This window comes from Cherax quadricarinatus, chromosome 23 (assembly GCF_038502225.1).
Source record: "Cherax quadricarinatus isolate ZL_2023a chromosome 23, ASM3850222v1, whole genome shotgun sequence".
NCBI lineage: Eukaryota > Metazoa > Arthropoda > Malacostraca > Decapoda > Parastacidae > Cherax > Cherax quadricarinatus.
The window spans coordinates 5,217,745-5,234,317 of record NC_091314.1 but is presented as its reverse complement, the minus strand read 5'-3'; positions in this window follow the sequence as shown (position 1 = coordinate 5,234,317).

Here is a 16,573-nt window from a genome sequence, read left to right as displayed (position 1 = left end):
GGCCCTGATCCATCGGGAGGCCTGGTCATGGACCGGGCCGCGGGGGCGTTGATCCCCGGAACAACCTCCAGGTAACCTCAACACTGGTGGAGGACGTAGTAGAGAGGTAGCTGATGTAATCAACCCATTACCCTTGACGCAAGATAGCAAGTCTCTTAGGCTAATGCGGAAGTGGCCAGAGGTTTGTGTACTGTAGAGTGAGGTGTAGCAGCTGGAGGTGCGGTCACGGGTGAACTGGACCCCACTAGTGGAAGTAGGTCATGGGAAATACCAGCAGACACAGACGCCAGCAGACACAGACGCCAGCAGACACAGACGCCAGCAGACACTGATGCCAGCAGACACAGGTAATCACAGGCCACACTTAGCAAGACTCCTACTGGTTCTTACAGTAGTACAGGGCTACCTGAACGTCCTCTCTCCTTCCTTCCTCCCTCCCTCCCTCCCTCCCTCCTCCCTCCCTCCCTCCCTCCCTCCATCACTATCTGGTGACGGTGTCAGAAGCGGGGCGTGACGTGAGTCTGGTCTCCAGCAGAACCACCTGTCTCCCTCACTACCTCCCTCACTACCTCCCTCACTACCTCCCTCACTACCTCCCTCACTACCTCCCTCCCTCACTACCTCCCTCACTCACTACCTCACTACCACCCTCACTACCTCCCTCACTACCTCCCTCACTACCTCCCTCACTACCTCCCTCACTACCACCCTCACTACCACCCTCACTACCTCCCTCACTACCTCCCTACCTCCCTCACTACTTCCTTCACTACCTCCCTCACTACCTCTCTCACTACCTCTCTCACTACCTCCCTCACTACCACCCTCACTACCACCCTCACTACCACCCTCACTACCTCCCTCACTACCTCCCTCACTACCTCCCTCACTACCTCCCTCACTACCTCCCTCACTACCTCCCTCACTACCTCCCTCACTACCTCCCTCACTACCACCCTCACTACCACCCTCACTACCTCTCTCACTCCCTCACTACCTCCCTCACTACCTCCCTCACTACCACCCTCACTACCTCCCTCACTACTTCCCTCACTACCACCCTCACTACCACCCTCACTACCTCCCTCACTACCTCCCTCACTACCACCCTCACTACCTCCCTCACTACCTCCCTCACTACCTCCCTCACTACCTCCCTCACTACCTCCCTCACTACCTCCCTCACTCCCTCCCTCACTCCCTCCCTCACTACCACCCTCACTACCTCCCTCACTACCTCCCTCACTACCTCCCTCACTACCTCCTTCACTACCTCCTTCACTACCTTCCTCACTACCTCCCTCACTACCTCCCTCACTACCACCCTCACTACCACCCTCACTACCTCCCTCACTACCACCCTCACTACCTCCTTCACTACCACCCTCACTACCTCTCTCACTCCCTCCCTCACTACCTCCTTCACTCCCTCCCTCACTACCTCCCTCACTACCACCCTCACTACCTCCCTCACTAACTCCTTCACTACCTCCCTCACTACCTCCCTCACTACCTCCCTCACTACCACGCTCACTACCACCCTCACTACCTCCCTCACTACCTCCCTCACTACCTCCCTCACTACCTCCCTCACTACCTCCCTCACTACCTCCTTCACTACCTCCCTCACTACCACCCTCACTACCTCCCTCACTACCTCCCTCACTACCTCCCTCACTACCTCCCTCACTACCTCCCTCACTACCTCCCTCACTACCTCCCTCACTACCTCCCTCACTACCACCCTCACTACCACCCTCACTACCACCCTCACTACCACCCTCACTACCACCCTCACTACCTCCCTCACTACCTCCCTCACTACCTCCCTCACTACCTCCCTCACTACCTCCCTCACTACCTCCCTCACTACCACCCTCACTACCACCCTCACTACCTCCCTCACTCCCTCCTTCACTCCCTCCTTCACTACCTCCCTCACTACCTCCTTCACTACCTCCTTCACTACCTCCTTCACTACCTCCTTCACTCCCTCCCTCACTACCTCCTACCCTCCCTCCCTCACTACCTCCTACCCTCCCTCCCTCACTACCTCCTTCACTCCCTCCTTCCCTCCACTTACTCTGCCAACCACTGCAACGCTAAGACATATTTTAGCGCCTGGCCACAAGCTAGAAGTGCTCCCTGTGACTGAGGAATCGCTGCTAGAAGCATGCCACACCTCTCACTCTCACCTCACTGACACATCCTAGGTCAAAGGAGCCAACCCGTCAGTGTGTGTTTAACCACTACTGCTTAACGTGCACTTCCACACGTTCTCCCATATTCGAATACAGCCTAAGTTTTTAATTAAGGGCCAGGTGGCCTAACACAATATTTAGAGAGAAAAATTGAACTTGCTTTCTGCTGGTCAGTTCTCCTACAGGTTCATCAGGATCAGAGAGTTGTGTTCAATGGAGGTTCAACGTTCCCATCAATGTTCACAATCTTTACAATAATGACAACAGTAATACTAATAATAATAATTTTTCGCTGACATCAGTGACATACTACTATACAGAAAGTCCCTGGTCATGCAGAACATCTCCCGCGACTTGGACCAATTTTGTCCCCCAGGATGCGGCCTGGGTTCAATTCCCAGCCAGAGTAGAAACATTGGACGTGTTTCTTTCCACCTGTTGTCTATGTTCCCCATCAGTAAAATGGGTACCTGGGTGTTAGTGGACTGGTGTGGGTCGCATCCTGGGACACTGACCTAAGGAGGCCTGGTCACAGACCGGGCCACGGGGGCGTTGACCCCCGGAACTCTCTCTCTCCAGATAAACACCAGTCGACTAACACCCAGGTACCCACTTACTGCTAGCCTAACATCAGGTGTCTTAAAGGTAACTTGATCCTCTCTACATATCTCTCTAAATCCGGTAGTGTCTTACCCCCCCCCCTCTCAGTGTTACACAGTGTTACACAGTGTTACACAGTGTTACACAGTGTTACACGCAGTGTCTATGCTGATAAACTTGAAAACGCATCACTGGTCACGATCTTGGAGGAAGAGGAGCCTCTTGTGTTCCTTCAACCTCAGAACCTCGTATAATAAACATCTACGATGCTTATATTATAATCACAGCGACGCGCTAAACCCACAAGGGTCATACAGATGGAAAGCTCACAGAGGGAAGGTTTGAAACCTTTTCTGGTCGGGGTTAGATTCCTGGCCCAATGCTTTGCTTCTGCGTACCAGGAGGGGACTTGGCCTTCGTGGCCTCCTCCTGTGGCCTTGTGGTCTCTTCGTGTAGCATTGTGGCCTCTTGGTGTGTCCTCGTGGCCTCTTGGTGTGTCCTCGTGGCCTCTTGGTGTGTCCTCGTGTGGCCGTGTGGTCTGCTCGGGTATCCTTGTCTTCGTGGTCTCGTGTGTCCTCGTGGCCTCGCGAAGCATTCATTACATGGAGTATTGTGTAGTTGAGGGGATTGGGGAGTACGAGAGAGAAGTGTCGTTGGGGAGGTAATGATGGGCGTGTGGACGGCGGGGGAGATGATGGGCGTGTGGGTGACGGGGGGGAGAGGACGGGGGAGGAAAGCCTGAACGTGTGGGCGGGGACGAATGGGCGTGAGGGAAAGGGAGGAGGGGGGGGGGGGGAGGAGGGAAGAGATGGGCACGAGAGCAACAGCTATCCACCACCACCACCACCTATCCTCCCCCTCCCCCCACCCCCCTCCTCCGTCAATCTACCACTGGGGAGCAACGAGAAATAGAACAAGTCAATGTTAAAGTCTATTTATACGTCAGTGGCGCTCGACGCCACTAATTTTAATCGGCACAGCAGGGAGGGGGGAGGGAGGGATAGGAGGGAGGGAGGAAGGACAGAGATGGACAGGAAGGATGGAGAGATGGATAGGAAGGATGGAGAGATGGACAAGAAGGATGGAGAGATGGATAGGAAGGATGGAGAGATGGATAGAAAGGATGGAGAGATGGATAGGAAGGATGGAGAGATGGATAGGAAGGATGGAGAGATGGACAAGAAGGATGGAGAGATGGATAGGAAGGATGGAGAGATGGATAGGAAGGATGGAGACATGGATAGGAAGGATGGAGAGATGGATAGGAAGGATGGAGACATGGACAGGGAGGATGGAGAGATGGATAAGAAGGATGGAGAGATGGATAGGAAGGATGGAGAGATGGATAGGAAGGATGGAGAGATGGACAGGAAGGATGGAGAGATGGATAGGAAGGATGGAGAGATGGACAGGAAGGATGGAGAGATGGACAGGAAGGATGGAGAGATGGATAGGAAGGATGGAGAGATGGATAGAGAGGATGGAGAGATGGATAGGAAGGATGCAGAGATGGATAGGAAGGATGGAGAGATGGATAGAAAGGATGGAGAGATGGATAGGAAGGATGGAGAGATGGATAGGAAGGATGGAGAGATGGACAGGAAGGATGGAGAGATGGATAGAGAGGATGGAGAGATGGATAGGAAGGATGGAGAGATGGACAGGAAGGATGGAGAGATGGACAGGAAGGATGGAGAGATGGATAGAGAGGATGGAGAGATGGATAGGAAGGATGGAGAGATGGATAGGAAGGATGGAGAGATGGATAGGAAGGATGGAGAGATGGATAGAAAGGATGGAGAGATGGATAGGAAGGATGGAGAGATGGATAGGAAGGATGGAGAGATGGATAGGAAGGATGGAGAGATGGATAGGAAGGATGGAGAGATGGATAGAGAGGATGGAGAGATGGATAGGAAGGATGGAGAGATGGATAGGAAGGATGGAGAGATGGACAGGAAGGATGGAGAGATGGATAGAGAGGATGGAGAGATGGATAGGAAGGATGGAGAGATGGATAGGAAGGATGGAGAGATGGATAGGAAGGATGGAGAGATGGATAGGAAGGATGGAGAGATGGATAGAGAGGATGGAGAGATGGATAGGAAGGATGGAGAGATGGACAGGAAGGATGGAGAGATGGACAGGAAGGATGGAGAGATGGATAGAAAGGATGGAGAGATGGATAGGAAGGATGGAGAGATGGATAGGAAGGATGGAGAGATGGATAGGAAGGATGGAGAGATGGATAGGAAGGATGGAGAGATGGATAGAGAGGATGGAGAGATGGATAGGAAGGATGGAGAGATGGACAGGAAGGATGGAGAGATGGACAGGAAGGATGGAGAGATGGATAGAGAGGATGGAGAGATGGATAGGAAGGATGGAGAGATGGATAGGAAGGATGGAGAGATGGATAGGAAGGATGGAGAGATGGATAGAAAGGATGGAGAGATGGATAGGAAGGATGGAGAGATGGATAGGAAGGATGGAGAGATGGATAGGAAGGATGGAGAGATGGATAGGAAGGATGGAGAGATGGATAGGAAGGATGGAGAGATGGATAGGAAGGATGGAGAGATGGATAGGAAGGATGGAGAGATGGATAGGAAGGATGGAGAAAGGTTGTTTTCCTGTTGGTCACGTCTGGTTTAATTCTAAACTCAGAGCCACTCACAGTGCCACTAGCAGGGCCACTAGCAGGGCCACTAGCAGGGCCACTAGCAGGGCCACTCGCTGGGCCACTAGCAGGACCACTCGCTGGGCTTCACGTTATTTATATTTTAATTCCATTAGCATGTAAAACATTAGTCTATGTCCAAAGTTAATTTTCTTGGACTTCCAAGACTGGAATTATAAATAAATTGACCCTAAGGGTTTAGCGCGTCAGGTCACCCCTCTCAACAGGTTTCCGTTAAAACATAACAACAATAATAATAATAATAATAATTTTTATCCCTACAAGTATACGATACAACTTATACAGACCATAGTTGACATCAACGATATACTACTATATAGAAAGCACCTTGTTATGCTGAGCATTTCCCGCAAATTAGGTCAATTCTGTCCCCAGGATGAGACCCACACCAGTCGACTAACACCCAGGTACCTATTTTACTGACAGGTGAACATGGACAGCAGGTGCCTTAAAGAATCACGTCCTCATGTTTCCACCCGTACCGGGGATCGACCCACGGACCTCAGTGTGAGCTGAGTGCGCTACCAACCGAGCTACGGGCGATGACGCAGAGACCATTTCATAACTAAAACTTCTACTAATACTGCTATTACTACTACTACTACTACTACTACTACTACCGTCTCCAGTGTTATACTTTCCTGTATTTGATTAATGAAACTGTTACAAGCTAAACATTGTGACAATAAAAACAATCAAGGTCGTACATACCGTTATCAAGAGCGAGGTGTTGATGCACTGTTGCAGACCATGCAAGCTCTGAAAATAATAAAAAAAAGTGATTGCAGTGTTAGTAACATGCTGCCAGCAGTAACAGCCTGGTTGATCAGGCCTTGATCCACCGTGAGGCTTGGTCATGGACCAGGCCGCGGGGGCGCTGACCCCCAGAACACCCTCCAGGTAGAGACACCAGGTGGATCACTACTCTGGCATGAGGGACGAACCACCTGCCACTGAGGGTGATCGACTGGCAACTACTTCCGTCTGTATTCGTGTGAAGACGTGATCCTTCCTAGCGTGGCAGGACCTGGCAGACACTGGAGAAGTGATGAAAGGTGGAGTGAGAGGCGTGTGAGTCAATGAAAGAGGAAGAAAGAGGGAATGAGAGAGGGAGTGAGAGTGAGCTAGTGAGTGAGGGTTGTGAAACAGCGCCCGAGGTCAGTGTTAACAAGAGCTTGTTACCCTCCAACACTGCTGCACTCTCCATCACCTCACTCTTATCTTAACACTACCAACACCAAAATATAAAGATGAACTCTGAGAGGAAGATGAGACAGACAGAGAGAGAGAGAGAGAGAGAGAGAGAGAGAGAGAGAGAGAGAGAGAGAGAGAGTCACCTGGAGAGGCAGCCATGAAGCTAGGTGACAAGACCTCATTTAGGGCAACACTTGACCTCATACGACACGAAAAGTTATTATATAGGGGAGAAGGAAGAAGGGACTAAGGAAACAAGGGCGGTAGGAGGGAGGGGAGAAGGAAGGAGGGAGAGGGGAAGGAGGGAGAGGGGAAGAAAGGAGAGGGGAAGGAGGGAGAGGGGAAAGAGAGAGGGGGATTGTTTAAATGGTATCAGCCATATTCATCACTACCGCCCTGCCTTGTACACACTTTCTATCTTTGATGAATTTCGAGTTTTTTTTCTTCTCCCGGAGCCCGGCCATGGGCCAGGATCATCCGGTGCTTGCCGGGTCAACCAGTCTGTTGCTACTGGCGACCCAGTGACCCACAGCCTAGTTGATCTGGTACCTGGCAAAGATACTTGTCCAGTTTTCTCTTGTCCCAGCAGTGTTTCTGACATCTTCTGCTAAGATGAATAATCTGGGACCACGAATATTGATACAATGTTCCCTCATTTGTACTTACTGCACCCCTGCTTTTCTCTGGGCTTATTTTACACTTCCTTTGCAGATATGGGACGAGGCCCTCGAGTACTTTCCAGGTATATATCATACATCTCTCTCGCTTCTGCTCCGGCGAGTCCATGTTTACGACTTAAATTAAGGTGTTCCTAGTAATTTAAACGTTTCATTGGTTTTTTACCGGCCGTACACCTACCTGGAGTCTACCTCGAGGGTCTACCTACCCGGAGTCTACCTGAAGAATGATCCAGAGGACAAGGCCCCCCCCCCCGCCCCGTGGCCCAGTCCATGACCAGGCCTCACCGTGGATCAGGGTCTGATCAACCAGGCAATTTAAGCTAGCCTGATATAAGCTAACTTAACCTAGCCTGATGTCAGCTGACTTAACCTAACCTAATTTAACTTAACCTAACCTAACTTAACCTAGCCTAACTTAACCTAGCCGAACCGTTAATTGAGGATTGTCTACAACGTTAAGAAACCGACGCAGGAGAAGAGCAAAAGCTGCACACTGGGCACGGGAGGTAGAGCTTGAACGGGTAGGCATTATACCCACACCTGAAGAGCAAGACGGCATCTGTGAGTCATTCACAAGAGAACTTCCCAAGGGATAAATTTTAGAATGGGTGAGGGAATATTAATGGTAGTTAGTTAAAACTGGGGTGGTTGTGAGAGGGGGGTGGAGGGGAGGGGGAGGAGGGAAGGGAGGGGGCAGAGGTGGTAGGGGAAGGTCACCTGTAAGTGACTCCGCCAGACGACAGGTGAGTCGGCTGACCTGGTTTGAGACGCAGTGTTTGTGTCACTGGTGCTGTGTCAACCTTGGGAGGAGAGAGGGTGAGGGGGAAGGAAGAGGGGTGAAGAAAAAGAGGGGGTAAGGAAGAGGGGTGAAGAGGAGGAGGAGCAGCAGGGGAAGGGGATGGGGGGGTTGTGAATTGACGAGAAGGAATGATGGGAAGGGAGATGGGAAAGAGTTGTGTGGAGGGAGGGGATCGAGGGAAGGCGAATCGACCTGGGAGAGGGAGGAGAAGAAAAGATAGTGAGAGGGAGAGGGGGAATGTGAGGAAGGAGAGGGAGTGTACATAGGAGAAAGAATGGAACTGAAACTTCTGCTGTTGTTGGTTCGCACATTGGGCTGCTTGCGACCAACAGTAACAGCCTGGTTGATCAGACCCTGATCAGCTGGGAGGCCTGGTGGATCAAGACGACCTGGGACCCCCGATACCAACTTTCAGGTATCCTTGAGCTGTAGAGAGGATATTTTCCTCTCGGAAAAGAGAGGGGAGGGGAGAGGGGTAGGGGGGTTGGGAGAAGTATAGAGGCAGTGCCGGATCAGCCGGGCTGTGGCTCGTACATTGGACTACGTGCAGCCAGCATTAACAGCCTGGTTGATCAGGCCCTGATACACCGGGAGGACTGGTCGTGGACCGGGCCGCGGGGGCGTTGACCCCCGGAATAACCTCCAGGTAGTGTAGGAGACACTGAGTACCATGATCATTCCCAGAAGACAGTACATAAGTGGAGGTATTTACTTCGTGTTCCCATATTCCTCTTTGTATCATGCCACCCATTCCCTGCCTGTATCATGCCACCCATTCCCTGCCTGTATCATGCCACCCATTCCCTGCCTGTATCATGCCACCCATTCCCTGATTCTGGTAATCTGTAGATTACATGGTATACTTCCATAAATCACCTGTGAGTATAATTTATATATATATATATATATATATATATATATATATATATATATATATATATATATATATATATATATATATATATATATAAAATTTCTGGCAGCAACAGAGACCAGGAGGATAAACACAACAGAAGAGTCACCTGTTGGCCAACAGAGATGTGCACAAGTGCACATCTGTTACATTCATCATGATTATCGAGCACCTGGAGAGTGGGAGGGGGGGTGAGGGAGGAAGCTCCAATTCCTTGGAACAAGAACCCAGCAGCAGAGTGCCACGCAGTGCCAGGTTGACCTCACGGCAATGACTTACAGGTTTGGAGCCTCTAGTCTGGTGGGTGGGTCCCGCCTCTCAAGTGAGAGCTGGAGGTTGTGTGTGGAGTTATTGGTCGAGTGCGAGTTGGACCTTCCTGACAAGGGTTGTTGTATATTCAGTAAGAAAAAGCTTATATAATAATAATAATAATAATAATAATAATAATAATAATAATAATCTTTATTTCTACAAGTACATGTACAAGGTATACAGACCATACCTGGAGTTTACCTGGAGAGAGTTCCGGGGGTCAACGCCCCCGCTGACATCAACGACATACTACTATACAACAAACCTGTTGTCATGCAGAGCATTTCTGGCAAATTAGGTCAATTTTGTCCCCAGGATCCGACCCACACCAGTCGACTAACACCCAGGTACTTATTTAGCTGCTAGGTGAACATGGACAGCAGGTGCCTTAAAGAAATACGTCCTAATATTTCCACCAGTACCGGGCATCGAACCACGGACCTCTGTGTGTGTGAGGTGAGTGCGCTAGTAATCGAGCTACGGGACAGCTGAGGGCAACCTTGATGAGTTGATCCGGACTGCTTGCTGCGGTGTTTTGTCCGTCAGCAAAGAGACCAGTACCTCCTGACACTGGTCTGTGTCAGCGGTGTCAGGAAAAGAACTCACAGGAAAAAACAAGTCACAGGAAAAAAGTCACAGGAAAAAAAAGTCACAGGAAAAAAAGTCACAGGAAAAAAAGTCACAGGAAAAAAAAGTCACAGGAAAAAAAAGTCACAGGAAAAAAAAGTCACAGGAAAAAAGTCACAGGAAAAAAAGTCACAGGAAAAAAAAGTCACAGGAAAAAAAAGTCACAGGAAAAAAAAGTCACAGGAAAAAAGTCACAGGAAAAAAAGTCACAGGAAAAAAAGTCACAGGAAAAAAAGTCACAGGAAAAAAAGTCACAGGAAAAAAAAGTAATTTGATTTAAATACCATGAACAATTAAATAAAAAAAGTAAAAAATATTTTGAAACGGTTATTAACCGAGTGTACGTGTGTTGTACACGTTATAAACTGGTTGTAATCATAACCATAAAAGTTTTTAAAGGGGTTGAGGGGTAAGCCAGGGAAAGGCCTCTGTCAGATGATCAAAAGCACCAGGTGCGAATCATCACATGACTAAGACCCGCGTCAGGAAACACTTGTCCCGCTTCCTGACGAACCTTATACCTACCTACTGGTACACGTTTTATACCTGACGACTCAGCAAGTACTCAGACATCCAGAGGCCTATCAAAACAATTAACCTCTCATTTAGAAAAAAACAAAACAGAAGACAGTGTCCTTATATAAGGGTGTTGGCTTACTACTTAGCTGGCTTATCGGGTTTAAAGCCTGTACTCCACGAGGGACATTCAGAGTTGCATGCAACCTTAACTTGTCAAGGTGATTTGATTTTCCCTGTGATATTATCTTATTCTCTGTCGAAGTGTGTGATGAATGGTTTGAAAAACCGACCTACTTCGACTAGTGGATGGTACCACTATGACCCCGCCTCCTCCTGCTTCGCCTCACCTCACTACAGTATATAAGCCACGTCTACGACCCTATGCTGTACATTCTACAAGATTGATGGACTGAACACATCGATTCCAGGCTGAGGGACTGATTACCTCAAACTCCTCCTCTCTTTACGCCTTTCTACTTTGTACTGGACTGATGAAGCCACTATGTGGCGAAACGTTTCCTGAATCAAGATTCCCATATGTTGCATAAGTGTCTCAATCTTCAACTCTGTCGAAGTACTAATATTACGACCCATCATAGCATTAATAAGTATTCCTTTCACTTTGACTTTTAGGTTTATCCAGTAAGAAGTATTTATTGTGGGTCTATTAAATCTATCGAGGTCTACTGATGAGCTGTCTATAAATATTGGCTATTGAATATTGCTATAATTAAAGGGGAAGCACTAAACCCGTAGGATTATACAGTGCTTGTGGGGCATGTGGAAGGTGTTCAGGTTTAATTCAGGGAACTGGAGCACAGATCCGATTCCCTAGATCAAGAGCCCCTACCACCATCAAGGAACCTTCCTTGAGGGGGGGGCTAGTTAATAAACCCCCCCCCCCAAAAAAAGAAGACATATGCAACAGTTGGTTATTCCTACTGATGCAACGTTTCGCCCAACACAGTAGGCTTCTTCAATCAAATACAGAGGTAGCAGGTGTAGTAGTGAAATGATGATGTAATTAGTCACCAGTGCTCCTAGGTCAGTATCCACAGACAGATGTTGTGGAGACCAGTACATAACCCGTACATAGTGATGTTGACATTTCGGTCCGATTCGGACCATTTACACACTAGTGACTAGTGTGACTTGTTAATTATTATGGGAGTACTGAACCCTTAGGGATTATACAGCACCTGAGGGGGGGGGGAATGGAAGACACTCAGGCTTAATTCAGGGAATTGGAGCACAGATCCAATTCTGGAGATCAAGAACCCCTCACCAGCATCAAGGACCCTCCCTTGAGAGGTGACCTGTAAATGGTTTAACTCGGACCTAAACGTCGTCATAATTCTCTCTCTCTCTCTCTCTCTCTCTCTCTCTCTCTCTCTCTCTCTCTCTCTCTCGAGTCTCTCTCTCCCCTATGTGCGAGTTATTCGTGTATTGTTCCAGTCACGGTATTGTGACTTTGTTCTTGGTGGAGTCAAGATAAACATTCACAGTAGTTAACAATATCTGTTATGAACATTAAACTGGCAAGTTGTCTCACGTCTGATGGTACAACCCCCCCCCCTCATGTATTTTCCCCATTAGTAGCATACAGGTAAATACATGCAGTATGTAGGTGAATACAAGGCGTATACAGGTAAATACAATCCCGACAGTATGACGAATTAGACACATGCAATAAAATCACAGTAAACAGGTGATACCACAATAGGCAGAACAGCCACTGTGAAAGACGAAATTCCAGGCGATTTCGTGACTTCTGATATTATCAAGTTCCTTGATAATATCAGAAGTCATGAAAGCGCTTGGAATTTCGCTGTTCTTTCACAGTGGTTGTTCTGCAATTAGATATGTGCAACATCTGGGTATCTTTATTTGTAGAAGTTCCGCCAACCAGTGTCTTTGTCAATACAAAGACACAAGTCCGGAAGATTACGGTGCTCTTCAACTCCAAGACTGAGGGACTGATTACCTCATCTTCTGTATATAATTCTACAGTCTTCACATTACATCCTTGTACTGATGAAGCCACTGGATGGCGAAACGTCTACAAATATAGATACCCAGATGTTGCATATGTGTAATTCTTTACGAATTTTTACCAATAGTCACTTGTAACTGGACTCCAATTTTTTCCCTTCCAAATGGTTGAAGACCAAAGCGTCAGTCGCTGGTTATTTCCACGTTACTGTAATCTGAAATTCACAATAGAAGCAGCTAGATGACACTTTTTTTTTTTTAGACATGAATGGCAGTTTGTTTACAAATCGTGTGAACAATATGGCCGCTCATCCTGGTGACTAGTGAAGTCGTGAGGTCAGTGGAGTCCCCACTGTTGGGTAGCCTACTGCAGTTGACAAGACCGATATGAAACGGTTAGGTATCTATTCCGAAACGTTTCGCCTATACAGCAGCTTCTTCAGTCGAGTACAGAGGAGACAACAGAAGCAGTAGAGATGTGAAGACGATGTAATCAGTCCATCACTCTTGCATACGTAGCTTTGAGGTGGTCAGTCCCTTAGCCTGGATAAGAGTTTTGCTCCATAGTCTGGAATAATGTGAAGTTGAAACAACAGTATGGAGATATATATGTCTATTGCTTCTGCTGCCTCCTCTGTACTCGACTGAAAAAGCCTTCTGTGCAGGCGAAACATTTCGGAATAGAGATACCTAAACTGTTGCACTTGTGTCTTACTTATAAACTTGTCGGTATTGTATACCATTATCATATCCAGCCTACCGCAGTGTAATGTAGGAGCAGAGCGCCACTAGTCGGCAGTGGTAGAGGCGGGCACTACTTCGCTTGTGTTGGCACTGTGATAACACCAGCTATGATAACACCCCCTGACGCAACACTGCTGACATTCCCAACTTGGTTATGACAGAGCACACGGTGACATCACCGTGCTAGGTGACGTCAGTGTGACAAGCTGACGACGTCAGAGGCTGACTTAACGACACTGAGACGTCAGCAGTTACGATTAAGGAGCAGTGAGATCACGCTGATGTGACTTTACCAGCATCCTCAGATACTGACCTTACAGATGCTGCTACCCTCAGGTGTTCTCAGGTGGTGTTTGTGTGTGTTCACCTGTGTGTATTCACCTGGCCTGTATGTGTTCACCTACTTTCATATGCAGAGGTCGAATCACAGCTCTTGTCGTTAACTCTTAATACGTATCGACCAGCTCTACTGATTCCTGACCTCCAGGTTCATTAAACCATGTAAGAGCAAGCTCTAATTAGTATGATAAAGCTCTAACAGCGTTATCAAGGCATGACAAAGCTCTAATCTGACAGGAAATATTGAGTCTAACGATTTTCTTAATACGATCAAGGATTGCTTTTTTTTAAATCAGTTTGTGACAGAACCAACTAGAGGAAATAACCTGCTTGACTTGGTTCTTTCCAACAACATACGAACATAAGAATGAAGGAACACTGTAGAAGGCTTACTGGCCCATACAAAGCAGGTTCTTATCAAAACAATGAAACATTCCATACGATATTGCACGAGGTGGTCAGTCCCTCCAGGATGAGGGACTGACCACCTCAAACACTATTTCTCCAAGGTTGAGGGACTGATTACATCTACAGGTACTGTGTACCTGTGTACCTGTCTACCATCTTACTATCATATTATAACCAAGACATTGCCATTGTTATTTTTTTACTTATTATTCTTTTGGTACTTTAATTTGTGAATTTTATTTTGTCAATTTAAATCTAGTTATACTCTAATTCTTGTAAACAACTTATATAAGACCTTAGTGCAATTAATTGAGAGTCTTGTGCCTTTTTTATATTATTAGATTGAACCTAGTTGTACTATAGCTCATTCTAGCTCAATACATAGACTATACCAAAGTCATTATATTAGGCCTTAGTGTAATTACTAGTGAGAGTCTGGTGCTATTTTTAATTTGTATTTTTATATTATTAGTTTATACCTAGTTGTACTTTAGCTCATTCTCTCAGTAGTAGTAACCAGTTACCAGTAACCACTGTGCCAGTTGACTCACGACCAACCGTCTCTGCCTAAGTCACTGTCTATTCATATTGAGCTGACCTGGCATTATTCAAAGACCCTCTATGGGTACGTGGGCGGCCAGTCAGTCAGTGTTAGGAGTGTGAGCAAGGAGGCAGGTCACGGCTGTAAGGGCGCAACCCACCTTATCTGTAATTATACATACTACCAGCCTACGTGAGTATTTCTTTACCTAATCCACGTATTCGAACTCCCACATGATAAATGGTGGCAGCGGTGGGATTGAACTCTTGGATAGTCAAGGTCCATCTGGCTAACCTTCCAGTAGGTTGTTTGTTCTGGAATAAGGGTATCAGTGGAGCATGGTCTGTCAAGACATGAACAGAGTACTGATAAATAATGTCTCGGAAGTGCTTTAAAGACCATACTATTGCTAAAGCTTCTTGCTCAGTTACTGTATAATTACGTTCAGCCTTTGTAAGGACTCGGCTAGCAAATGCAACTGCGTTGTACTTGCCATCGGTCTTCTGAGCTAGTACGGCACCTATGCCAATTGAACTAGCATCAGTTGTCAGATAGAAGGGCTTAGAAAAATCTGGAAATTTCAAAATTGGAGCAGATGTTAGCTTTTCTTTTAGAGTGTGGAATGCTCTTTCTTGACGGAAGGTCCAAACAAAAGGAGCATCTTTCTTAAGCAACTCAGAGGAGCAGCTATGGAAGAAAAATTGGCAATGAAGGATCTATAAAAACCTGCTAAGCCCACAAAGGATCTTACGGCATCAGCAGTTTCGGGAGTTGGAAAATTTAGTACTGCAGTTACTTTACTTTGGTCAGTCGTAACCCCTCTAGGAGTGACTACGTGACCAAGAAACTTAATTTCTGATCTGAAAAATTGACATTTAGACAGTTTGATCTTTAAATTGGCTTCTTCAAGCTTACCAAGTACTACATCAAGTCTTTTCAAGTGTGTATCCACGTCTTTAGACATGACGATTACGTCATCTAAGTACACCATAAGTGCATTACCTATGAGACCTCTAAAGATATTAGTCATGAGCCTTGAGAACGTGATAGGGGAAGATCGTAATCCAAACGCCATACGGAGGAAGTGATAATGACCTGTAGGAGTGGAGAATGCAGTTAGCTCTTGGCTGTTCTCGTGAAGAGGGACTTGCCAAAACCCTTGTAACAAATCCAGGGTTGAAAAGACTTTGTTATCTCCGATATTACGTAAAAGATCACCCAGTACAGGGAGTGGAAAGCGATCTGGAATGGTTTTCGCGTTTAACTTCCTAAAGTCAATCACTGGGCGCCAAGTACCATCCTTCTTAGGTACTAATATCAAGGGTGCATTCCAAGGGGAATTGCTAGGTGCAATAACTCCATCATCAAGCATTTGATTGATCAATTCTTCTGCGACAGCAACTTGTGAATGAGGCATTCTGTACGCAGGTATGTAGATAGGTCTAGTACCAGGTTCAAGTGGAATACGATGGGACAATAAGTTCGTTATACCCATCTTCTCACCTGGTAAAGCAATGGCTTTACGACGTTTGTTCAACAGAGTCAACAAACGCTTGACTTCATCTGGGAAGTCAGTGGGAGCTAAGTCTTTCTCCTCAACTGGTGGAACAGATTGATCCAGTGAAGTGGATGAGGTCTCTCAGTAGTAGTAACCAGTTACCAGTAACCACTGTGCCAGTTGACTCACGACCAACCGTCTCTGCCCGAGTCACTGTCTATTCATATTGAGCTGACCTGGCATTATTCAAAGACCCTCTATGGGTACGTGGGCGGCCAGTCAGTCAGTGTTAGGAGTGTGAGCAAGGAGGCAGGTCACGGCTGTAAGGGCGCAACCCACCTTATCTGTAATTATACGTACTACCAGCCTACGTGAGTATTTCTTTACCTAATCCACGTATTCGAACTCCCACATGATAATTCCAGCACAACACATAGACAACATCAACTTCATTATGTGTATTAGTGACTATACTCTACATGACCAAAATGCTATAGCTATATAC